Source organism: Felis catus, chromosome B4, assembly GCF_018350175.1.
Source record: "Felis catus isolate Fca126 chromosome B4, F.catus_Fca126_mat1.0, whole genome shotgun sequence".
Classification (NCBI taxonomy): Eukaryota; Metazoa; Chordata; class Mammalia; order Carnivora; family Felidae; genus Felis; species Felis catus.
In genome coordinates this window covers 7934120-7960060 of record NC_058374.1, presented here as the reverse complement: position 1 = coordinate 7960060, position 25941 = coordinate 7934120, and the positions used below count along the sequence as shown (strand labels likewise).

The 25941-nt window shown below is 46.2% G+C and overlaps 1 long non-coding RNA gene across 1 annotated transcript in view; it reads right to left on the bottom strand.

Moving 5' to 3' along the window:
- LOC123386436 overlaps nucleotides 1-1824 on the bottom strand; it is a 124309-nt gene extending 122485 nt beyond the window's left edge. The window contains exon 1 of the long non-coding RNA XR_006600287.1: nucleotides 1665-1824. This is a non-coding gene — a long non-coding RNA (uncharacterized LOC123386436). The remainder of the gene's footprint in view (nucleotides 1-1664) is intronic.
- Between the last annotated feature and the right edge of the window lie 24117 nt (nucleotides 1825-25941).

Below are 25941 nucleotides of genomic sequence, written 5' to 3'. Positions count from 1 at the left end.
TTAAAACTTTTAGAATTTCAGGGGCGCCTGGGCGGCTCGCTCGGCTCAGGTCATGATCTCACGGTTCGGGGGTTCAAGCCCCGCGTCGGGCTCTGTGCTGCCAGCTCAGAGCCCGAAGTCTGCCTCGGGTTCTGTGTCTCCCTCTCTCTCTGCCCCTCCCCTGCTCGTGCTCTGTCTCTCTCTCTCAAAAATAAGTAAACATCAAAAAAAAAATTAAAAAACAAAACTCTTTAGCATTTCAAAGTTTCATCAAGAACTTGGTTTTTAATCCTCTTCTAACCAGAATCTGCACATCAAAACAAAGTGAAGGTCTGTGGCTTATTCTTTGCCTCTGGAGTCTTTCAGAAGAATTCGGTGCCTAAGACGTGAAACCCCAATGTATTGTTTTCCTTTTTTTTTTTTAATGTTTATTTACTTTTGAGAGCGCGCAAGTGGGGGAGGGGCAGAGAGAGAGGGGGACAGAGGATGGGAAGGGAGCTCTGCAGGGACAGCCCGAGCCGAATGTGGGGCCCAAACTCATGACCCAGGAGATCATGACCTCAGCTGAAGTCAGACACTCAACCGACTGAGCCACCCAGGCATCCCTCCACGGCCTTGTTTTCCTGAATGTCCCAGGTACTGTGCAGGCACCATGCCCTGGGGCCACCCTGGGGAGCGCCACAACTTTTAGCCCCAGGGCTATGATGATGGCTACCGCGTGGCATTGGCTTCCCCTTGAAGTCCCTGCAGTGCCACAGGTGGGCAGGCATGGCCAGTGACTGGGGCAGTGCTGTGAGGTTGCGCTTACCACGTCCAAGGCCATCCCGGAGCAGGTGGATGGGGGCCCTGCAGGCTCACAGCCTCGTGCACTGGTATGTCCCTGTGCACTCGGGCTGGGGGGGACCTTCTGCAGCCCCAGGTGAGCAGAATCTGCAAAGAACCCCCCAGGCCCTGCGTTAGGACGGGGGGGGGGGGGAGGAGGGGGGAACAGCTCCCGCCGCTGTCTCAGGAGACTGCGACCCAGCGCCCTGCCGCGCCTGCATCCGGATATTTCAGCAAGATCCCAAAGGTGCCGGAGCTCAGTCCTCGACTTGCCAAAAACTGTCCCCACGTGGTGCCACCACTGCCAGCGCTTCTACAGGACGGAGCGGGGCCAGGGACACATCCACTGCGTGACTGAGATTGCACAGGACACGACTCAGACCCGGGGCCAGAGCACCTGGGAATATCATCCGGGCCTCCCCTCCCAGCCCCCGCTTCCTTTCTCCCCTTCCCCCCCCCCCAACCCCGCTCACGCACGTCCGGGCACTGCCATGAGCGGGCTGCTTGGGGCTGCCCCAAGGAGCGGCTTTTGTCGTGTAAGCTCGGGAGCTGCCCGGAGCTGGGGGCGACCCCGTGCGTGGGGCCGGGCGGAGCCGCCAGCTCCTGGCTCTCCGAGTCTGCGTCACGGCTAGGAGGCGGTCCGCTCCCTGCTGGAGCACGACCCACCCACCCACGACCCCGGGATCCTGGCTGCCGTGCCGGAAAACCTGGAGAGCCTTGTGCACCACGCGGTGGCCCTGGGCCAGCGCACCACGTGCACTCCAGCGTGGTGGCCCCGGCCTCATTCGTGCAGCCCCAGCAGCAGGGCCACACTCTCCCGCAGGGGGGTTGAGAAGGCTCAGGGCACCGGGCACGTCGCCTACCTGGGGACTGGGCAGCTCACCAGGTGATCCAGGAGACGGCTGCGTGGCTGTGAGGCCAAGGCCAGCACAGCGGGAGAGGCGGGAGCGGGCGACGAGGGGCCCCTCCTTGCCCACGACCTGCTGCACACCAGTCACGTGGCCACAGACGAGCACGCCCTGGAAAAAGGGGCCCGAAAGGAACCCCCGCCCCTGAGGAGCCGCCCTGACCTAGGGCTGACCTCTGAGGAGCCGGTGGGGGGGGGGGGCGGTCTCACCTGGCCCCTCGAAGCCCCCTGCCTTTCCCTGGAGGCTCACAGGGAGCAGGAAATTGGACGGGGAGGTTCTGCATATGGATACTCTGTAAAAACAGATAAACTTGCATAGAGTTTCTAGAGGGTTCTTAATGAACAAACAATTAAATGGATGGATTACTTGTTGCCAACGCCATGATAAATTAGATAGAGGGACGAATGCCTATGTCAACTTCTTTTCTTTTTTTTTTTTTTTAATTGACAAAGTCATTTGTTATGCATCAAATTTAAAGGTCACAAAAGAAATGTACTGATTTCCAGCCGGTGTCTGGGACATGGAGAACTAATTAGAATACAGTATCAACCGACGGTCCCACATTAAAAGACCCGAATCTCATCTGTCACCCTCTCCACCATCCTCAGTTCCAAACACGGTGGTGAAAACCCCGATGATGTCGTAATTCTTCCATTTCGCTTTTTAACGTCGTGATCTTGTTTCCTTCTTTTTCTTCCTGTTGTTTCCACAAATGCTGGCAAGAGAGAATCTGTACATAATTAAGACACGATCGTTTCATTTCAATTTCATTGACAAAATGTGTTAGGTGCGCTGCCTCACATTGCTTCGAGGGATTTGAAGGTACTTGTGGTGTGGCCCATGGTTACAGAGCTTTTCTACCTCATAGGCAAACACACCCTAAAACACAATCCTATTCCTGGGAAAGAAACATTTCCGGCAGGGTCTGGAATCACACTGTCCAACAGAAACATAATGGGAAACTTATATGTAATTTACATTTTTCTGATTTGGGGAGCATAAAAGAGGAAAATTAATATCTCTTTTCGCTACCTCTCGAGTGGTAATCGACAAAACAATGGTTATGAAACTTTCATTATATAAAGACCGGCTGTCACTATTACCAAATTCAACTAAAGTGTCCTATGACATTTACTGTGTGTCTCCTATGCTGCAAACATGCTTAGGGACTTTCATACCTGTTACCCTCTCCTTCATCCCTAACTGCCCCCAAACCCAACATAATATCTCTTCCTCCATCAAGCCCGTCCATGAGCCCAGTGTCTCTCTTTGCTATCCAACCAGTGATGGTGCTTACCTTGACCAACAGTTTCGAAATGTCAGGACTCTGACAAGTGCTGGGTGGTGAAGAAGTGTTCACGGGTCTCAGACAGAATGATAGTCACAACAATGTCATTTTTCTTCATAAAAGCATATGAATTAAATCTAAACAATTTCCATTATTCTGAAATTGTCCTTCCTTTATTTTCTTTTCTGTCGTTGTTAAAGTGTCCCCCGCCTTTTTTTTTTTAAATGAAAGGAGGAGAGATAATGATGATGTTGATGATGGTGACGACGACGATAGACTTTCCTGTTGTTTTTGTAAATGTCCTTTTTTTAACATTTTTCAAAACCTGATAGAATATTTATCCCTCAATCTAAAAAACTCGAATTACGCCCGTGAGGTCCACAATTTTATGCCTGAGTCCAGCGCCTGGGGTGCCAACGGGTTGAGAAGAGGCCAGCGCTATGCTGTTGTTTAATTCCCTAATTAAGAGGATTCACTGGTTCCTCATTTTGTTGGGTTACTAGCGAAATCCTTAAAATATTCATATAAGTTGCTTCTGATCTGGTTTCCACCTCCTTTGGAGGCTTCAGCCTTGCCTAATGGCCCACCCCACCCCACCCAAGCTCCAGGCACGGAGGCCCTCCTTTGTGTCCATGAACGCTCAGAATGCCTCTCTGTTCAGAGCCTTCATTCAAAGTCCTCTGCCTACAACACCCTCTCTTTGCTGTTCTCTGCCGCCTGCCCCCCAACTTCGCAGAAGGGAGATATTACAGCATACAACGTCATGTGGTTTTCCCAAAGGTAGTGTCGGAGATAGGTCCACAACCCAGATTTCCTAATGTTAAAATAGAAAAGGCTTTGCAGAATCCCTTTGCCCAGATAAGATGTGATACTGGTGGAGTGGGTGGGGTGGGGTGGGGCGTAATTCGGAGAAAAGGAAGCAGGTGAGGGATTGAAATGGAAGGGCCCAAAACAAAAGTAGCCCCTCAAACGTCTTCTGAACTCCGTCTCAAAGCCCCCTCCCATCAAGAGACAAGATAAAGGAACAGTTTCACGTTGCTCTTGGTAGGTTCAGTGTAAATCTGGATAAATCCTTTGTATCTTTAAAAAACATGGGCGCCTGGGTGGCTCAGTCGGTTAAGCATCCGACTTCAGCTCAGGTCATGATCTCACGGTTCATGAGTTCGAGCCCCATGTCAGGCTCTGTGCTGACCGCTCAGAGCCTGGAGCCTGCTTCGGATTCTGTGTCTCCCTCTCTCTCTGCCCCTCCCCTGCTCATGCTCTGTCTCTCTCTGTCTCAAAAATAAATAAAAAACACTAAAAAAAAAATAAAAATAAAAATAAAATATTTGTAAAAACAAATGAAAACCCTATCTTTCCGAAAGTGACGTATGTCTCCTATTTATACACATTACACCGCATATAAAACGCCCATCTTCTCCTTCTCTTCCACCTGCTGCTTTCTCTAGAGGAATCCCCCTCACGAAGCAATGCAGCAGACAGGCTTGGGGACAGCTGGAGGTCCTCCAGCTCCTTAGCCACTCTGTCAGCGGGATCCTTTGCTCAAATCCGCTGCCTCTCAGGAATGGGGGCATCCGGGCATCCTGGACACTGGGGACTCCTGGGAGGCACACTCCCTGTGGACGCCTCCTAAAGAGCACCCCCCACCCTCCTGCCTGTTTACCGCACTTACCTAAAGAATGCTTAAGGGCCGTTTGTCATAATGGCTGTTGTGTTAGGAAAATCCGCCAGCAATGTAAACTAATGATCAGTTAATGAGGCCCCAGACATGTTGCTTAGAGTCACAGGGGATTTGGTTCAGTAGTTCTGAGTAGTTTGCTACCACAGAAGCAAAAAGGGCACTTGAAGGTCTTTCCTTCGGACACTTTCCTATAAGAAATTATAAAACAGAGCCCAACCAATAGAACACAACCCCAACCAAAACTCCTGTCCCGGCTGCCGCTCAGACCTCTGCTGGGGCTCGTTCTGGAATGATCCCCCAGGAGGGAAGTCACTTGGACTCCGAAGCAAGCGACATGACTCATTGGTTTACAAAAACTGGAATAAACAGAAGGAAGCAAGTGCCTGAAGAAACAATAGGAAATATGAATGGTTTGTCTTCTGGAAAGCCTGAGAACGGGTCCTCCTTTGGCAGGCGGGGAATCCTGCTGGATGGCCCGGCGTTGTTTTCCCAGAGTGTGCTCTTCCAGGCACTTGGCATGACAGCACGCACCTGCAAGGCTTCCATGTTGCAAGAGGAGCCCCCCACACTTCTTGATCTTTCCTCCAGCGAACCGACGATGAGAACGAGGAGGGGCGAGGCCAAAGAAAATACGGGGCTGACCGGCTTCCTAGCAATTGATCCAGAGTCAAAGCTGAGAGAAATCTGACACAGAAACGGCACAAAGGGGGCAGGGCGTCCCTTGGCTGTGCAACGCCGTGTTCGTAAATGGCAACAAAATTAAACAGGGATGAGGGCTAATGACGATTTTACCGAACGGGAGAAAAGAGAAGAGGGGCCTGTGAGAATAGGCCCCTGGCTGAGTAATCACACAGTATTTCTGTACCAGTAAAAATTGAGAATGCTGGCAGGGAAGGAAAGCAATGTAATTAGAAGTTAAAGCTGACCCTACTAGGCCACCTAAAAGCACAGCCACATCGGGGTGATAAACCCTTTGAACTGTGGCTAAGTACCAGTACTGTTTACTTTGAGGAAGGAAACTGTCAGTTCTGTTTGTTCACAATGAGCCAACCACAATGCGTCTGATGGATTTGGGGTTAGTGAAAGAGGCGCACGTCAAGTGTAGGAAACAAGGTTTATCGCAGGATTAGATTTAGGAAAAGACAAAAGTAATCAGGAGACCGCGGGGCGGGCATTGTTTGCTGTGAAACTCCAGGCATGGAGTTGTTTTTCTTCAGACTTAGCCCCACATCCTGGGCGTGTGGGTGGGAAGGGGAGCGAAGGCCCCTAAAATTCTAATTCTGCAATTCACCACCTTTAAGAAATGCACCTTGTTCCTCCACCCCCAATATGTCAGGTGGTGATTTCTTTCTTCTTGCCACAAATCCTATTTCATTCTGAGAGGAACACCGAAACGTCGCGATCCTGGGCTTATTACTGATCGGTGTGGCAGAGTCCCATCTCATCGAGGAATTCCGTTTAAAACGTTTTAAATGTTGATAACAGTGCGGATGGGAAGCGATTTTTGAAAAGTATACCCTTTCTGATCCTGAGAGCAAACGTAAAGCAAAGCATATAGGCCAAAGGATAAAACAAAGAAAGCTTTCATGGGCCAAGTCTAAACGTGTGTGGACTCGAGATCTGGTGAAGTTCTTTCCAGAGACTTCTATGACACAAGCATATGCAATTTGAAAAATGAAGAGTTTCACTTAAGGCTAAACACACTTGAGTCACTGGCGAGTGCTGCTACCAAAAAAAAAAAAAAAAAAGAAAGAAAGAAAAGAAAAGAAAAGAAAAGAAGAGAAAAAGAAAAAAAAGAAAAAAAACCCAGCAGAAGTCAAGGAAGAGGCTGGGAATTACTTTAAAAATTTACTTTAAAAACTTATTTTTTTTTTTCTCTACTCCATGAAATCCTATGCTCTCGAAAGAGTTCAGTGGCTTCCAAGTTGCTTACTATACTACAACTATGACCGTTGTAATGACTTATTCTACCCTGAGGAAACGTTCGGACTTTGATATTGCCGTTTTCTGGATGTAACAAACTGGTCTGTTCCCTGCTTCATCTTAATAGTCGGGAAGACAGGCTACTCCTTTTTCTGAAAGCAGATTCTTGAAATTCTGTTGGGAAACTTTGTTATGCCTTAGATCTATTTTGCTCGGCTGTTTTTGCTTTTGTTTTGTTTTGTTTGTGTGTTTGTTTTAAACGTCTGCCCTCTTTCTATGGAGATAAAAACCTCGGGGCACCTGGGTGGCTCAGTCGGTTGAGCGGCCGACTTCGGCTCAGGTCACGATCTCGCGGTCCGTGAGTTCGAGCCCCGCGTCGGGCTCTGGGCTGATGGCTCAGAGCCTGGAGCCTGTTTCTGATTCTGTGTCTCCCTCTCTCTCTGCCCCTCCCCCGTTCGTGCTCTGTCTCTCTCTGTCTCAAAAATAAATAAATGTTAAAAAAAAAAAACAAAAAAAAAAAAACCTCATACGTTTCCTCTGCTGAGATTCTAATATTCCACTCTGCTGGGATTATGTCCCAAGGGTGAAGAATCACTTCTTCAGATGTTCACAGCTCAGTCAATTTTGTAAAGGTGTATTTTGTGTTCTTTGTGCTGTGCAAACAATATAGTTGTTTGCCCTTTTCAAGTAAGAGATTTGGCCGAGTAAATGCTTTTCCAAACCATCCTTCAGTGGAATGTTCTGATGTGGCACCATTAGGCGTCCTACCACCCAATCCAATTTGGGAAATTGTCCCTGGGTTGCTGCTTCGCCAAAGGCACTCACAGTTGATAAGGATAATCGTCAGGGCTCTAACCATACCTCTTAAACATTCACATTCATGGTACATGGTAAGGAAACACAAACGATTGATTTTGGTGTTGATCCGTGAGATCTGGAGCAACAGAACTGTAGTTTTTTTTGTTTTTGTTTTTTGTTTTGTTTTGTTTTCTGTTGGGCACATTTTATGGATATATTTTAATTATCCTACAGAAACTCCTTAACTGGGGTCCTTGAATCCTGAGAATAGTAATGAGAGAATTTGATGACTCCCTTCAATAGTTCAAAGACCTTCTTGGAAATAGCGTTGCTTTAGAAGAAGAAATATACAGCAACTGAAGCCGTTTACCGTATTATGAAAAAACCTGTTTACTATTTCTTCTCGTCATTTGCTGTCGGCCAAACGCTGTTGGCTGTCATTGCACATTCCATTTTATGTGCTTTGAATAATAAAAATGAGGAAATGAATTATTACCTCCTGCAAATAAATGTTAAAAGCTTCCATGAAGGTTTGGTCACTTAGAAGCCCTTGAACAAAGAATTGCCCTCTTGGCTCCGGGAATGTGGTTCTCTAGGACCACGCTTTACACTGAAGAGGTAACACCACTGGGGAGATAAGACAGAAGGAGGATCCTCCTTGCCTTATCCCTGCCCCAGTCTATCAGGTCCGATACTCCAGTTCTTGGAGTTCAATGGGGCAAGAGGTGCTGCTTATTCAATCGGATAGACACAATTCTTTCCAAAATTGGAGCTGGTTAGATGTCATCTAAGGAGTGCTTGATATTAGCATCCTGCTGGACCTCGGAACTTCACCCAGGCTCAAAGCAGCTGAGAGAATGATTGGTCAGTGGTGAGCCCATGATGCACATAGGGTGAATTGTCAGCATTTGCCCGCAAGCTGAGAGAAGGCGAATACTCCCCACAGGCCACTGTGGGCAGGAGTCAAAGGGGCACTTCTGGGAGCAAGGATGACTAGATCTCTCTCTGCATCGACAGGAGCCCAGGGGAATCCACTGGAAACCTCAGAACCCCCCATGCTCCTGCAGCCTCTTTCCCACCGTCCAGAGACCCTCAAGAGGAATTTTAACACACTCCTGACCCCGGGGTGTGTTGGAAACTCAGAACTCCCATGCCATCCCTGCTCCCAGAGGCTAATCCCCATTGAGCTCAACGGCCTCCTCTAACCCCGTCTACCCCCCGCCACCTTCTGAAACCCTTTCACCGTGCCTTCTGATGCTTACATTCGACCACCTGCAAACCTCCGTTTCCTCCACCTTTCCTCCAAAATCTTCCTTCACCCTCTCGCTCTAACAGAAACCTGGCTCTCCTCTAACGCTCTGCTGAAGCTCCAAGCCTGTTCACTTGTGCCCCTGGGCCCGGAGGTAAGGAACGTCCCACCGGGACTTCCTGCCATTGGTCCCACCACCTGTTTATTTTCCTAATCCCCTTCACACTCTCACCTCTGTCCTTAACCCACTTTGCTTCCACGGTGGCTCACGAAAACCACTCCCTTACGTACATCTCCGCTCCCTCGCCTCTCTCTCTCGTACCCTCATCCTTCTTTGGCAAAATCACGAGCCTGGTGAACCCAACCTTCCCCTCACCACACCCATGCAGCTGGGCACACCTGGGGTAAAGCACACAGCTAAGCTAACTGCTCCCTTACCAGATTGAAAATCAATGGTCACTAACATTAAGCAGGACCTTCACGCTGCCATGCGCACGGACTCCCACCACCTGCGCCCGCCAGTCTGCACCTGCTCCCCTAGATCCCACCTTCTGGGCTGCGGCTCCGTTCGCACTTTTGATGTCCCCCCACCCCGGGTCGAACCTTCTGCCCGGGACCTGGGTTTCAGTGTCCCGCCGACTCGAGGACAACGCTGCACCCAATCTTCCCTTCCCTTCTTTACATCAGTCAAATCCCTGGGGTTGCCAAATCGGCGTGCAAACCTGCCATTCTCTGACCTTGACGAAACACCGACACAGAACTTCTTTTGATCTCACTTGTACCTCCAGCCTCCCTCTCCATTGCTACCTGCTCCTTTACGGCGAAACTGCTGGAAATTCCGTACTGGCTGTCTACAGTTTTTTCTCTCCATCTCTGGTAGTTTTTTCTACAGTTTTTTCTCTCCATCTCTAGTAGTTTTTTCTACAGTTTTTTCTCTCCATCTCTAGTAGTTTTTTCTACAGTTTTTTCTCTCCATCTCTAGTAGTTTTTTCTACAGTGTTTTCTCTAGTAGTCTCTTGGACTACTTCACCCACGTTTTCACCCATCCCCTGCCCCCCTTTTTCCGCCAGAACGACTTTATCGAGCCCGGCGGTGGTCCTCAGCCCACTGAATCCAACCACAGAATTTGGTCATCCTTTCGGACGCAGCAGCTGCCTTTGGCACAATCGATCGCTCTCTTCGTGAAGCATTTTTCGGCAGCTTGAAAGTCACGTGCCCTCTTGCTTCTCAGTCTCCCGTGCTGGTTTGTTCGTGGGTCTCTTTGCTGGTGTTTCTCATTCTTCTAGCCTCTAAATGGTAGAGTATCCCATGGCTCAATCCTTGGATTGTATTTATATACATTCCCCGGGTGCACTCATCTAGTTTTGTGGCTTTAAATAGCATCTATATTTCAGTGATTCCCAACTCGATGACTCCAGTCGGGACCTCTCCTTTGAATCCAGACTCATGTATTCAACTTCCAGGCTGGCGTTTGCACTCAGAGGTCGAATAGGTCATTCCAAACTCAGCACGTCCAAAACTGAGCTCTTGATGCTTTCTTCGAAGCCTATTCCTTTGGCAATCTTTCCTTCCTTAGCTGATGGCAATACCATTCCAACAATTTTTCAGACCCAGAAGCTTGGCACGATCACCGACCCCTCTTACATCTGCCTCAAATCCACCAAGTCCCAGCCAATGGGCTCTCACCCCATGTTTGCTGTCATTACTCTTTGCCTTGATTATTGGACTCTGGCAGCCCACCCAGTACTCCCCGTTTCGACTCTTGCCACATACGTTGCTGCATGGCTCAGAATTATCTAGTGGCTCCCCACCTCACTCTGAGCAAAATCCACGGTCCTTGCCAAGATCAGTGGGGCCCTGTGGGATCTGGTTTCCAGGTGTTTTTCTGATTTGTTCTCCTCCTACTCCCTCACATAGCCACCGCCGAGCTAGGTGGGCCTCCTGCTTCTTCCCTAACACAGCTGAGCCGCTCCTTTGTGGCCTTTGCACTGGCTGTTCCCTCTGCCTCAAGTACTCTTCTCTTAGCTTGCTAGATAACTAGGTCCTCGTTTCCTTTGGGTCTTTAGTCACACGACTCTTTTTTTTTTTTTTTTAACATTTATATTTGAGAGGGAGAGACAGAGCCTGAGCCGGGGAGGGGCAGAGAGAGAGAGAGAGACAGAGACAGAATCCGAAGCAGGCTCCAGGCTCTGAGCTGTCAGCACAGAGCCCGACGCCCGGCTCGAACCCATGAACCGTGAGATCATGACCTGAGCCGGAGTCGGGCTCTTAACCGACTGAGCCACCCGGGTGCCCCTCACATGACTCTAATTTTAATGCCATCCTCCTTAAAATTTTTACCACCACCAGCTTCAACAGTATCATCCTATCTATCCTGCTTTGTTTTTCACAGACAGAATAGGTTTTACTTTTTATCTTATTTATCATGTCTTTATTCCCACCTAGAATGTTAGTTCTAACAGGGGAAGATGCTTATCTGTTCTGGTCACTCTTGAATTCTCAACCCTTGGAGTAGTGCTGGGAACACAGTAGGGACCCAAAAAGATTTCTTAAACTTACATCATTCGCCCGACACGCCTTACGTTATTCATCATCTTTTAAAGACTACGTGTGCTGTCTTTCCAATTATACCATGCCTCCTTGCAGATGAGAGCTGTTTCCTTTTTACTTTTTTTTACCCTCCGTAGTGCTTTATGTAACATTCAAAAAGAACATTAAATACATATTTATTAATTAACTGAAAAAAAACCACTGATAATATTCTAGGTAGATAAGAGACGAACTTTGGGATTCATTTAACTGCTGTGAAGTGTCATATCTCCCCCAAAACCTGAGGAAATAAAGCCGAATCACACTCTGCAAGGAGCAATGGTATCGGTATTATTACAACCTCATCAGACCGTCACGAGCATCAAACCAGATAGAGAATTGCAACGCTCTGTAAGCGTTACTGTTCTCATTGGCTCGGAGCGTAATATGAGTTCAGCACGGCCTTTATTTGGAGGTAAACCTTCACCAAAAACCACAGAGCAGGTAAAACGTGTATGAGAAGATTCACAGCGTGCGTGGACTTATCCCGAACGCCGAGGGATTTACAGGTTGAAGCGGCCACTGGAAACAGGCCACACGGACACGACATTTCATGAGATGGAGTCTGGAAAGGTGGAAGAAGGACCTGCGTGAGACTTTGCTCTGAATCTGGACTGGTTAAGTCTGACCATGAGTCTCAAAGTTTCAGTGGCTTCTAACTCTGGGGCTCAAACAAAAGAAGGAAGAATGGGAAAGCTTCCCGAATCTCCACTCCATTCAAAACACATTAACAAGAGGAGAAAAAGACAAAAAAGGTCAAGAGTTGAGGGATTTGTGTGTTTGGACATAGAAGAGGACAAAAGAGGTCAACGCCACGATGTGCGAATCTGGACAGAACTTAGAGACAAGGTTCATCCAGCTTATGCAGACCGTGCAGCGGGCTTGTTCTAAGGGAAAGCGGACACATTGCCCCCCTGGGGCTTCCAGCAGAATAATATAATGAATATATTATTCTTATGAATTTCTGTATATTTTTCTGATTTGGTCACCACTTCTTTCTCTCTCCTTCTCTCCTTCTCTCTCTCTTTCTCTCTCTTTGGATTTTTGAGAAACACACATACAAAGCCTATTGCAAAAACAATACCCACTGGCTCCAGTGGAGATTAGATTTAGCAGAACACTTTTAATATCAGTCTGTCTCCTTGGGGATCTACTCACAGCTTTCTACCCGAGGGTGGTGGTCCCTTGACTCCCCCCAGAACTTACACCTGAAAGTGCCATACTCTGTCCTGGGTATGTCTCATCTGTATTTAGGTTCCCAGCCTGCTTCTGCATTGGGACTTCTGACCAAGCTAAATTCTAGAGTTTGATCCAATAAACATAACAACATTTACTCTGAGGTCACTTGTAGGTATCAGGGGACACAGACGTATGGTATAGAAGTTAAGAACAAAGTCTGACATCAACTGTTGGCATTTCAACCTCAAATCCAAGTGCATGGCTGCTGTGCTCAGTTCTCTACTCAAGCTAAGCTTTGGAGAGCTAACCCTCCCTATGGCTTCGAGAGAGGGTGTTGTGAGGGTGTATTCTGGACATAAAGCACTTAGACAAGGGCCTGGCATCCAGCAAGCGCTGCATAAATGTTTGTTATTTTTGTTCACTCGATGAGGACCGTCCAATGGACAGAGATGAACCAACTCTATCTAGAAGCCTCATGACTTATTTTTTCACCCATGTTCCACTTAAGTGTGTGTGTATATACACAAATATGTATACACATATGTACATGTACGTATAGACGTGCACATACACGCACACTTTTTTGAGTTTCAGACATAATTGCACTTCAACCTAACCTTAGGGTACGTTGCCTAAAAATAGGATCAACTACTGAACCACAATAATATAATCATACCCAGGAAAATTTATAATAATTCCATAATGGAATCTAGCAAAATATCTAAATATTGATAGCCAGGTCTTATCCATAATGATTTATATCCAAGGATAAGATAATATACATTATGTAACATATAAAATATACCTATAATAATTTATATCCAAAATATCCACGTTTCAATGTCCCTAATTGTACCAGGAATTTTTTTTTTTAATAGCTGTTATTTTCCAAACAGGACACAGTCAAGATTGGTGCATTGACTTTGGTTACTTATGACCCTGATAACTAAGGGCTCAAGTGACCTCCCAAGTACAAATTTTACATATACCTTCCCAAGTAGAATTCCTTAGGTGGAGAAGTTAGGGGACCCCTGGCTCAGATCTCTTTCTGTTTACTTCTTGTGCTCTGTTCACAGCTCAGAGAGACATCTGTTGTGGTTTCTAATGGTTGTCTTTCCATTAAATAAAACCTCAATTGAAAACAGTAACCTCAGGAGACCAGTTCCCACCCTACTCACAGCTAAGGTTTCCTGGGAGCTTTGTGGTCCCATGTGCCTTCATTATTTCTCTTTTCTTTTTTTCAGCTGGTATTTTAGAAGTCCTTGCCCCCCCTCCTTTCTCTCAGTGCTTCCTCCCACTGGCCCGGCAGCTACCGTCTCGAACACGCGAGCTGGAATTGGGCTACGCTGGCCACACTGAGAAAGCTTTGTTTTTACTTCCAGACTCTTCAAAACTGTACGATTAAACCACCTGATGGCTTGATAGACTTCTCTTTAATGGGACCAGTATTCTTTTAAGTCCTGTGTTCTCCGAACTCTCCTGAGCCATTTTGAGCATAAAGTTGGCATTTCCTTTTCCAACTGACGATGTTCAGGAACAAACCGCATTGAGACTTCCCAGCGGAAAGAGGATTTGGTTTGCTCCTCGCCAGGGGTCACAGTGCTATCTACTGACACATTCCAAAGCCTCATAAAAGCAGTCAGACGCTGCCCAAGAAAAACACCCGTTAAGTATCATGGTTCTTGATTTTTACAGCTACTAATAACTTTTCCCTTTGAGTTTGCTCAGAGCTCTGCACATAGTTAAAACAAACAAAAACAAACAAACAAACAAACAAACCTGATTTCTGGCTTGCCTACAAGTTTGCTGTGTGATTTCAGGGAAGTCACTTAACCTTTCTGATCCGTATTTTCTTTCTTGTAAAGACCCAAAAAAAAAAAAAAAAAAATTTAGTATGGTCAGAAATCACTGGCGAATAGGCTCTATGACAACTGTTGGGTTGATTTAAAAATGTTTTTAATTGATCACCTCAAATATTTATTTAAAATTAGAGACCAGGTACAGTTACTTCTAATGAGTAAGTTTTCAAACACTGAATTTCCAAAATGGGGTCTTTCCTTAAGGATCAGAGACCACACAAAGGACTTCAGTGTTGTTTTGTTTTGTTTTGTTTTTTAATCGGAAACAAGCTGAAGTTAAATAGGAGGAATTTGAAAGGGAAAGAAATTTCTCTTTTAAATGGCCTGGACTCGTCATTGTGTGGTCAAAGTAAATGGTTTAATGTGAGTTTTATTGCATCAACTATATCAATAACACTTAAGCTCTGATCCGAAAGTTTTCCATCATTTTCCCTTCGGGACCTCATTTTCTTAAGATGAATTTATCCAGCTTTTGTTCAGTACAAATATTGCCAGCAAAAGTGTTTTAGTACTAGGCTTCTAACATCGCAGAGCCTCTGTCTTAGTTGAATATTTGATTTTTTTTATTTTTTTTCAACTTTTTTTTTTTTTTATTTATTTTTGGGACAGAGCGAGACAAAGCATGAACGGGGGAGGGGCAGAGAGAGAGGGAGACACAGAATCGGAAACAGGCTCCAGGCTCTGAGCCATCAGCCCAGAGCCTGACGCGGGGCTCGAACCCATGGACGGTGAGATCATGACCTGGCTGAAGTCAGACGCTTAACCGACTGCGTCACCCAGGCGCCCCTAAGATTTTTTTTATTTTTTTAATGTTTATTTATTTTTGAGAGAGGGACAGAGAACAAACAGGGGAGGGGCAGAGAGAAAGAGAGACACAGAATCCGAAGCAGGTTCCAGGCTCCGAGCTGTCAACACAGATTGAACCCACGAACCAGGAGATCACGACCTGAGTCGAAGTTGGACGCTTCACTGACTGAGCCGCCCAGGCGCCCCAAATATTTTATTTTTTTTACCCCTCGTTCTTTATAGCTCCTTGGCAAATACTTTCCCAGTGTTCTTTTCCAGCAAACTATGAAAGTTTCACTTTGTTTGATAGATTTCTGCCACTCCTCTTTTGTGCTGTAAGAAGTGTGCTGTGATTCAGTGTTCTGAATTATTTTGAGGATGTCACCATGGGGTGGGGGGTTATACTTTGGCCTTCCCTTCCTTGTCTCTGTTGACACTCCTTACCCCATTTCCCAACCTCGGTAACTGTTTCTACTGTTTGAGAAAAGCTGGGAGGGTCTAAACAGACTCTCAGAGTCTAGAAGTTTTAAAAATATGCACAGAGCTTATTTTCTAAATAGAGAACTTGAAACCCTAAATCCTAAGTGACTGGGTTCCTTCCCTCTATTTTCAAAAGCAAAAGACAGTATTTTATCTTAAAATTAAAGTTGACATAAATAACAATGTTTAGAGAAAACTTTCTGCAAATGTCTGAAGCCAGAGCGCCAGGCCGGGTCCCTGCTAAGGCCAAGAAGAGAATCAGGGGAAAGTCAGAGATTTCCTGTGTTTGTAATGAGTTTACTAATTAAATCTTAATTGTAAACCAAGCTGAGCAAAATTTAAATGAGGCTCTGTTGCCAGCAGCCAGGTTATAATGGTAGAATTGTTTATAAGGACAGGAAAGTGACTTTCTAAACATCAGATTCCTGTGCATTAGCCAAGATTTAGAGGAAGTCCCCATGTGGGGACGCACAGAAAGTAGAAGGAGGAGTGACGCGAGCCTCAAGACAGTTAAATGACACTGAGATGTCCCCGAATTCAGTCATGGCCGGGGCTGAGAACTTTTTGTTTTAATGGACTGCAACAACACCTGTGCAGTAACCGATGTGTTTTCCCCCATTTTGGACAAACAGTCCAGTCATTTCGGCAGCAACAGAACAGGAATAGAAATGGAAATTCTTTTACTTTGTAAACTCTGATGGCTGTATTGAAAAATAAGCTTTGCAAATAGAAGTCCGAGCACACAAGAGAAACAAAGCTGCCATGACAGGACAGGAAAGAAAGAAAGAAAGAAAGAGGAGGGAGGGAGGGAAGGAACAAAGGAAGGAAAGAAGGAAGGAAGGAAGGAAAAGAAAGAAAGAAAGAAAAAGAAAGAAAGAGAAAGAAAAAAGAAGGGAAGGAACAAAGGAAGGAAGATAGAGAAAAAGAAAGGGAAAGAAAGAAAGAAAGAAAGGAACAAAGAAAGGAAGGAAGAAGGAAAGAGAGAAAAGTAAAAAAGAAAGGGAAAGAAAGAAAGAAAGAAAGAAAGAAAGAAAGAAAGAGAAAGAGAGAGAAAGAAAGGGAAAGAAAAGAAAGTGGAAAAGAAAGGAAGAAAGAAAGAAAGAAAGAAAGAAAGAAAGAAAGAAAGAAAAGAAAAGAAAGAAAGAGAGAAAGAAAAAGTTGCTTTTAATTCCTCCGGGTACTATTCAGGCAATAAAAGGAAGGCTATAAAATAAATAAAAACAAAGTTCTGTGGCTATCTACATGGTTTAGCATAATGTATTTATTATGAGGGAAGTGAATGATTCAAAGGCTATTTTCGCTTGTGTGTTCATTTACATTCATTCATTTAAACAGCTTGCCTTACAGACTTTTGTTTTAGAAACACTGACTTATAGCTAACTTTTTTCTAGCCTCTATATATACATGTTCTGCCATCAAAACACTCCATTTTCTTCATCAGCCATTGGAAATGCGTGTATATACTGAGTTCTCTGGAAGGTACCCTCGAGAGCTAGCGACATGTCACAGCTTGGGAACTATGTAGGAAATATTCTGTCCAAATCCTAAAAGCAATTCGGTCCATACAAGAAGTGATGGCTGATACCTGCAGGCCAAACGTTTGGAGACTGGTAGACAAGTTCATTAGCATCATTCTGTCCCTTATCCTTCCCTGCTCTCCAGGGAAACCACTCATAGGAAGGATGGGAAAGATACTCCATTAATAAGAGGCTAAAATGAAAGGAGTAATACAATTTGATAATATATATAGTATTGTATATAATTATCATATAATTTATTCTACTCATCTGTGTAATTTCTAAACTACAATGTGACCTTCCCATTCCACCAAAACATTTTTTTGATTTGCCCTCTAGACCTCCACTTGGATCAGAGTAAGAGAAACTGTCTCCAGAACAGATCGTGGGATCAGACTCCCTCCCACTTGGTTAAGTGTCATAATCCATACTCTCGGGTCTCCGCATCAGATGTAGCTGCCTTACAGGAAGTCATAATTCCAACAGGAGCCACATTAAACATGAACGCTACATGTCTCCACTCTTCACAAGGCTATTAAAGGGCTTAAAAGAAGGCACTGAGAGTATATAATTTATTATTAGTGTTGTTGTCATTTTGACCTTTTAATCCAAAAGGAAAGAACCCAAGGAAAGCATCCCCTGGAGGGCTGTGTAAAACAAGCCTCTTCCATCTCTAATTTCTTTGAGTCACTTTCTCAATTATCCCCAAAGAGAATTTTAAACTGTCTACTATTTATTTACTCAGTAAACTTAAATTGTTTTTATGGATCTTTTCCAAAACTCCCGGTTGTTGTTCCTTTGTTTTGTTTTTAAGAGGAGCCAGAGCCTAAATGGAGATTTACATAATAAAACCTCATTTCATCTTCGAAATCTTCTGAGGCTATTATGAACTACGGTACAGCACATATCTCGGAAACGCAACTTCTTTTAAGATTTGCCATCTTCCAGGTGAACGCTACGCTAGTCCCAAAATAAATATCAGAGTGTTTTCAAAGTGTCTGCTGGTGGGTGCTGTGACCATAGGTGGCTTTTACAGAAGAGCTTGGCTGGGTCCCTTTGGTTTCCATAAGAATGTTCTTCAAAAGAGACAAGGCAAGGGGCGTCTGGCTAGCTCAGTCAATTGAGCGTCTGACTCTTGATTTTGGCTCATGTCATGATCCCAGGGTCATAGGATCGAGCCCTGTGTTGGGCTCCATGCTGAGCGTGGAGTCTGCTTAAGAGTCTCTCTCCCTCTGCCCCCTCCCCCACTCACGCGTGCTCTCTTTCCCCCTAAAATTAAAACACAGAAGGAGAGAGAAAAGGCATAAATCACTTTAAGTTTAGTTACAGGGTCAGAACTTTGGAAATACCTGATGTGGCTTTTGCTGGAAGTTGTTGAATGTACTTTTATGTTTGTTCTTTTCTTTCCCCCTTGTTTGTTCTGTTAAACCATTGTCCGGAAAGATCTATTCCTCACTCTCATCCCCATTACCAATGCCATGCCAAGAACCAAGCTGACCTCAAGACGCCTTTCTAGGGAAGCAGCCAATTCTAGGAATCCTTAGAGCTGTAGATTACTAGAAGGACTGTAACGAGCCCGTCTCCTAACGAGCTTCTTTTATCTGAAAAAGATAAAAGAAAGATTTGACTGGCCCAGAGTTCAACTGCACCTTAACACTAGAGTCCTGCCCAGACCCTGGGCCTTGGGATCCACCCCACCAACAGCCTCGTCCTTCGGCCTCGGCAAATGGTCTAGCTCTTGTAGGCTAGAGGCAATTTCACAGGATTTACTGGGGCTGTGACAGGAGTCAGGAAGCCGGCTTTTATTGAAAATTTACTTAGTGTGGGACAGAATCCAATTTCCTACGCCATGCAAATTGTCTGCACCGAAGCACTTGTAGGTGTAAACTTAGAAAGGGCTTCCTTCACCTTTTAAGTAACGCAGAAGTTGGTGCACGTTAAGAGAATTTAAATATTGTTTAGTTTAACACCTTAATTTTACAGGTTTGAAAGAGAGAGAGAGAACAGAAGAAATAGCCAGTCTATGGCAGAGACATCTGGGTGTTTCCCCCACAATCCCTTACACAATTATGTCCAGAGAGCCCAGAAAGTATGAAGAAGCCAGGTGTGTTTTCCTGCAGTGAGGTGGCTTAGCCCCAGTGTCAACAGGTGACTGCGCATGGCACGGTAACAGCTGACTTCGTTTCATTAAAAATGGATTTTTTTTCCCCAATTAGACTTCCATTTTCCTTTAGGAATAGATTTCAGGATGTCAGGTGATAACCTGAGCTGCACCGAAATGTGCTCTTGGACTGGCGGAGGTGAGATGCTAAGTAATTGCAGCCTATCAGCCAAAGGTCAGATAAGTCCCTGTGACAAGTTTCACGGCCGCGTGTAGCGCTCCAGTGCCCATGGCCGCAAGCCCCAAGGTGCTGTGATTGGTCACTCTGTTCCAGACTGAGCTTAAGTGTTGGGCTGGGCCGCAGCGTCTAATTTGATTTCCGAGGAACTCCTGAGAAGTTCTAGAAGGGCCAAGACTTTTTTTTTTCTCTCTTTTTTTGCTTGCAAATGAGGAACTCATGGCTTCGAAAAGCCAGAGTTCATCGAGTCTGTGGGATCCCCCCGCCCAAGGACTGTGGGAGATCGCGTTGTCCACCCAAGACTGAGGTTCACAGCTTGTGGATTCAGTGGGTTATTTAGGTATCTACACGGTGCGTGTGCAAGAGGAGGCAGCGTGTGGGAACAAAGGTCTCCTGCTCACGGTCACGAGAGGGAGGCGATGGCAAAGGAGAAGTGGATTTGGAGGCATTGTTCCTTTGACGACTTCGGGCAGATAGTCTGCAGGTAACAGCTCCTGAATCCCAGGGCTGGCTGCCATTCAGCTGAGCCTTCGTCACCTCAGGAGGAGAGGATCGGACCAGGGTAAGCTGTAGACAGCCGGTGCAAAGCCACTGAAAAAGGTAATAACCAATCCTCAACTGGCAAACTCCACAAGAGCCAGGAATGTTGTGTCTCATAATTACTGTGTCCCCAGAACCTAGAACAGGGTCTGGCCTACAGCTGACGTTTATTATACATTTGCTGACAGGAGGGTTAGTTACCGTGTTTGGGAGAAGCACCAAGCCAAGAATGAATTCCAGAACATTCCTTAGTATCTATTAGTAGCGATGTACTAAAAATCGCAGGAGACATAAATTTAACAACAACAAAAAAGTACATCGCAAGTAGTATGGCGGAGGGCGGTGAAAAGACTGTGGCTCTGAACACAGGCAGGCCACCCTCTCAGGGTGGGGACGTCGCTTCATTTCACTGGCCTCGTTGTTTTCATCCGTAAAATGTGAATACATGATGTACCCACCTCGCAGAGGGATCGTGGGAACTAATCGAAAGCGAAGTGTATGACACAATTCCTAGCATATAACGGGTGCTCATGAACAGTATTTGGGGTGGGCGGGGGGATGGAAAACGTTTGTTTACTAAAAAAAAAGAAAAGAAAAGAAAAAAAACAAAGGCAAAAACATAGAGAAAAAAGGGCAACTCTACTGGTCGACATTCTATACATATTTTTTTTTCCAGCTTTGTCGATATAACATATAATAACACTGTATGAGTTTAAGGTGAACTGTGGTGATTCTGTTACACTTCTGTGAGTGCAAATGATGAGTCCAATGAGGTTAGTTAACACAGTCATCACAGCACATGGTGACTTTTTTTCTGGTGGTGAGAACGTTCAAATTCTTTCTTAGCAACTTAACCACAGTCACCATGCTATGCTGTACATTTTATACCCAGAACTCATTCATCTGGTAACTGGAATTTTGTCTCCTTCGACCACCTTCCCCCATTTCCCCACACTGGCAACCGCCAATGCTGTTTCTGTGACTTCCATTTTTTTTCTTTTAGAGCCGCGTAGAAGTGAGGGCATGCGGTCTTTGTCTTTCTCTGTCTGATTTCTATTAGCAAAAGGCCCTCGAGTTTCATTGGTTGTCACAAACGGCCTCTTTTTTACAAATGGCCGAACAACATTTCGCTGCGTGTACCTACACCAATTTTTTGTATCCATTCATCCAGCGGTGGACCCTTAGGTTGTTTCCATGTCTAGTGAACATTATTTTTCCCTTTCCTAGAGAATATGTGATCCCTGCCCTCCAAAAGGTCAGCATCTAACCTGGAACACAGAAACATAAACGTGAAAGAAGTTTTTATTATCTTCCTATAATTTCTATGTAGAATAGCTTTTGGGGTGCTTTAGAGTGGTGGTCGGCAAGCCTTTTCTGCAGAAGGCCAGATTTAAATTAAAAAAAAAAAAGTTTTAGGCTTTGGAAGCCAGGCACATTATGTTGCAAATATAAAACTCTGCGATTCTAATGCAGAAGCAGCCACAGTGTAGGAACAGATGGGGCTGTGTTCCGATATGGTAGTTTGCGGGGACTGTCATAGCCTTAGCCCCATAGCCCGGGGCAGGAGGGGGGCTGAAACAACAGAAATACATTATCTCACGGTTCTGGAACCCGCAAGTCCGAGATCAAGGTGTAGGCAGAGCTGGTGTCTTCCCAGGCCCCCCTCCTTGCTCCGGATGGCTGCCTTCTCGCCCTGCACTCACGTGATTTTCCCTCTGTGCGTGGGTGCCCTTGCCTTCTCTGGGTGGACCCAGTTTCCTCTGTTTACAAAGACACCAGTCAGATTGGATTAGGGCCCACCCTCAAGGCCTAACTGCAACTCAATTGCCTGTTTCAAGGCCATGTCTCCTAAGCCCGTCAACAACTAAGGGGGGCGCCCAAGTGGCTCCGTTGGTTAAGAGTCCAACTTCAGCTCAGGTCGTGATCTCGTAGCTCATGGGCTCGAGCCCGCGTCGGGCTCTGTGCTGACAGCTCAGAGCCTGGAGGCCGCTTCGGATTCTGTGTCTCCCTCTCTCTGCCCCTTCCCACGCGTGCTCTCTCTCTCTCTCTCAAATATAAACAAACATTAACAATTTTTTTTTTAATCTAAGGTACCTGGGGGTTAGGACTTCAACACATGAATCTGGGGAGGGCACGGTGCAAACCATCAGGCCCAGTAAAGCCTCACTTACAAGACCAGACAGTGAGCTAGATTTGGTCCCCGGGTCAGAGTCTGCGGGCCCTGCTGTAGCATATTGAGTCTAGCTGCTTCATTTCATAGAGGAGAAAATTGAAGTCAGGGGAAGGGGGGTGGCATGCCCAGGACCACCCAGCTGGTATGAGGCCAAACCAGGACAGGAACCCGGCAGGACACCCTCATCACCTCCCCAGAATCTCCCACCGCCACCTGCCGTGAGCAGGGAGGCGGAGGGTCCTGTGCGACCGAGGAGCAGAGAAGACCAGCACCGCAGGAGGGCCGAGGTTGATGACACCTCGCAGACGAGGTGTTATGAGGAAGCAGCATTCGAGCGGTGGCTTGAGGACAGGAAGGACTTCCTGAAGGTCACCTCTTCTCCCCCTTCCATCCGTCGCCATCTGCAATCATCCCCCTGACGTCTCCTCCCGAGGCTCTCCTTCAGTGCAAAGCCACATCCTGCTTCCTCCAGCCTCTACTCCCTGAACTCCAGTTCGGGACCCTCCCTCCATCAGTGCTCAGCTCTCTTCCCTCTCACCTCCCTCCCTCTCCTCCATCTTCCACAACTTCGTCCTTTGGAATGTTTCAGGTCCACAGATACAAATCGTCAAGGGTTTGCCGTCTTAAAACACATGCCCTGGCTCCCAAGTCTCCCTCCCTCTTCTAAGAGCAGTCTCTTCAAACACGCTCATTGTCCAGTGGGGTTCTGGCTCCCCACCCCAACTTTCCACTGGGGTCACCATGAATCTTTTGGGGCTAATGCTAATGGCCCCTGTGGGGTCTTACCCTGCCTGCTCTCTCTGCTCGGTGCTTAACACTGGGGGCCACTCTTCTCCTTTTGCCCTTCCTCCTTTTTCTTCCCTTGCCCCTGATTTTCCTTCTTTCTTGAGAGCTGCTCTTTCCCAGGTCCTTCTGCCTCTGGCCCTGGCATCTGAGCTCCTTGAGATCGGGAACGTTTCCTATCATGATCACCACTGGTGTCCCAGCATCGGTAGCAGACCCTGGCGTGCTTTAATAAGCACTCATAACTAGTTGCTAGTTCCTAGGTGAAAGCCTTCAAAATTCTGTCCATGGCCCCCTCTCTTCTACCCCAGACAACTCCATAGGCAATCGTATTCCCTCGCTGGCTTTTCATTTCTTCTCAGGTGCTGAGAAGTTGCCTCTTGAGGTCCACATGTCTGTTTATGTGTATGTTCCACCAACACATCTTCTCCCATTGCTTACGGGACGTTCTGTTCTGTTATGGGTTGAACCGTGTTCCCCAAAAGGATATATTGAAGTCATAACCCCTGGTACCTATGAATATGACTTTTTCTGGAAATGGGGTCTTTGCAGATATAATCAAGATGATGTCATGAGGGTGGGTCCTAATCCAAAATGACTGGTGTTCTTGTCAGAAGAGGGAATGTTGGACACAGACACACAGGGAGAGTCCTGAGGAAAGATGGCCATGTGAGGAGGGAGGCAGTGACTGGAGTCATATTGTCACAAGTCGAGGAACACTGAGCCCACCGGAAGCTGCGAGAGGCAAGGAAGGATCCTTTCATACTTTCAGGCTCCGCAACTGTGAGACAACACATTTCTGTTGTTTTAAACCACCCATTTTGTGGGAATTTTTTATGGCAATCCCAGCGAGCTCTCATTCTGGAAATTGAAGTCAGAAAAAGAGAGAGAAAGAAGGAGGAAGGAGGAAGGAAGGAAGGAAGGAAGGAAGGAAGGAAGGAAGGAAGGAAAGAAGGAAAGAAGGAAGGAAGGAGAGAAGAAAGAAAGAAAGAAAGAAAGAAAGAAAGAAAGAAAGAGGGAGGGAGGAAGAAAGGAAGGAAGGAAGGAAGGAAGGAAGGAAGGAAGGAAGGAAGGAAGGAAAGAAGGGGAGGAAGGAGGGAGGGAGGAAAGAAAGAAAGGGAAAAAGAAAACAGAAGGAAAAGTCTGTTTATCCTAAGTTCACTTCTCATTATTCCCCATCTTTACTCAGCCCCATAAAAATGTCAAAATCCCATACAGATGCCAGTCATCATTTGCTCCTGCATTTTTACACGTATTTGTTTTGATGAGTCAAGACCCAGTTCAAATCCTGCCTCCAAAATGCTCTCATTACTGTGTTCAGCGTTTACAGAATGTACCCGGTGGATGTCAGTTTCCTTCCATAAAGCCAGTGATTGCAGTTCCACAGAGCTCTGACTCCTTTCTACCTCCTGAGAATCCCAGGCCCCCTAAAAGCAGTATAGGACCGACTCACGCTTCCTTTTGCACCTCCCGCGGTGACGTGCAGGCATTTAGTGAACTAAGGGGACAGGGGGTGCAGAGATTAGAGATTTGGAAGTAGCAGCAGCAGGGTCTGCTTTCCCTCGTAGAGTCCGTTTATTGAGCACTTACTAGGTACGAGGCATGTTCACTGCATTATCTCAGTTAATCTTCACAAGCTTTCTTGGTGGATGGGTCAATTATCTTACCCCCGTATTACAGATGAGCAAACAATGGCTTTGGAGAAGTTCCCCACTGGTTCCTGTAAGGGGTGGTTATAAGAAACCCTTGGACTGGCTCTAAACCCCACGCTGCCATGACTTGTGGTTTCCTTGGTGGTTTCTGATCATTACAGTCGAGAAGCAGAATGACAGTTTCCCTCTGCCCCTTCCCTCTCCCTCTTTATAGGACAAAGCTGACAATCGGAAGTGAGGTCATTACTAATGTGACTGTTGGCTCACGATGGAAGTTTGTCTCTAAAGTACTGTTGAAAAGTATTCTTTAGAGCACGGAGTTGTCTAGAAATCAAGCAGAAGGTTTTGTGACTGTGGAAGGCCCCTGGGGACACTAGGGTGGTAAGAAGTGGCAGGGGTCATTCACTGAACACCTGGCCCCAGGCGGACCACACTTACCCAGGCAACGGCTGACCCTGTCTTAAAGATCTCCGAACATAAGAGCCCGCAGTCTGTTTCGGAAACCAAACCCGGTGCTACATGTCATCCACCGTAAGGAACGTCTTTTCAATATGCCAGTAATCATTAGTGTGTGGTACGTAGCCTCTGGGAGCTGTGGTTTATGTTTAGATTATAAGACCAATTACAAAGGAGAATGTGGAAGGTATTCTGGGATCCTCAAAATCAGAAACTCTATCATTACAATAGAGATTTTATGCAAGAGGGAAGAAATGCCCAATTCCCACCTGGAGTTGTTTTGTTTTGTTTTGTTTTGAACTTCTGCGGCGGCTCCTGGGGTATCGGCTTGAGCTCCGTTTGGGTTTTTGTCAGGATCTGGCAGAGCTCTAGGCTCACTGACTTAAGCACACTTGGTAATAGACCAGTGGTTACCAGGGGCAAGGAGGAACAGAAATGGGGAGATGTTCCTCAAAGGTACTAAGTTGCAGTTGGGTAGGATGAATACATCTAGAGATCCCATGTAGAGCAGGGGACTCTGGTTCACAACACTGTACTGAATCCTGGAAATCGGCCAAGAGAGTAGATTTCAGGTGCTCTCATCACACACCAAGAATGGTAACTCTGTGAGGAGATGATAGGTTCAGTAGCTTGACTCTATTTATCATTTCCTCAAGTATATGTATTTCACATCCTCGTGTTTATGCCTTAAACACATACAGTTCTACTAACAGGTGCAACAAAACAATAAAGACTTGTTAAGGGGTGATTTCTATGTCCTAGAACTTCTTTTGTAAGTAGATAATCACAGCTCATAACAAAACGTTCAGGCTGTGATCAGAGATGGTTGGCTATTCTCTGCCCCTGCGGCAAATCCCGTGAGAAGAGATGGAAAATTCAGTTTCAAACACAGAGAATTTTCTGTGTGTGACATTTGAGCACCTCATTGCAGACACCCAAC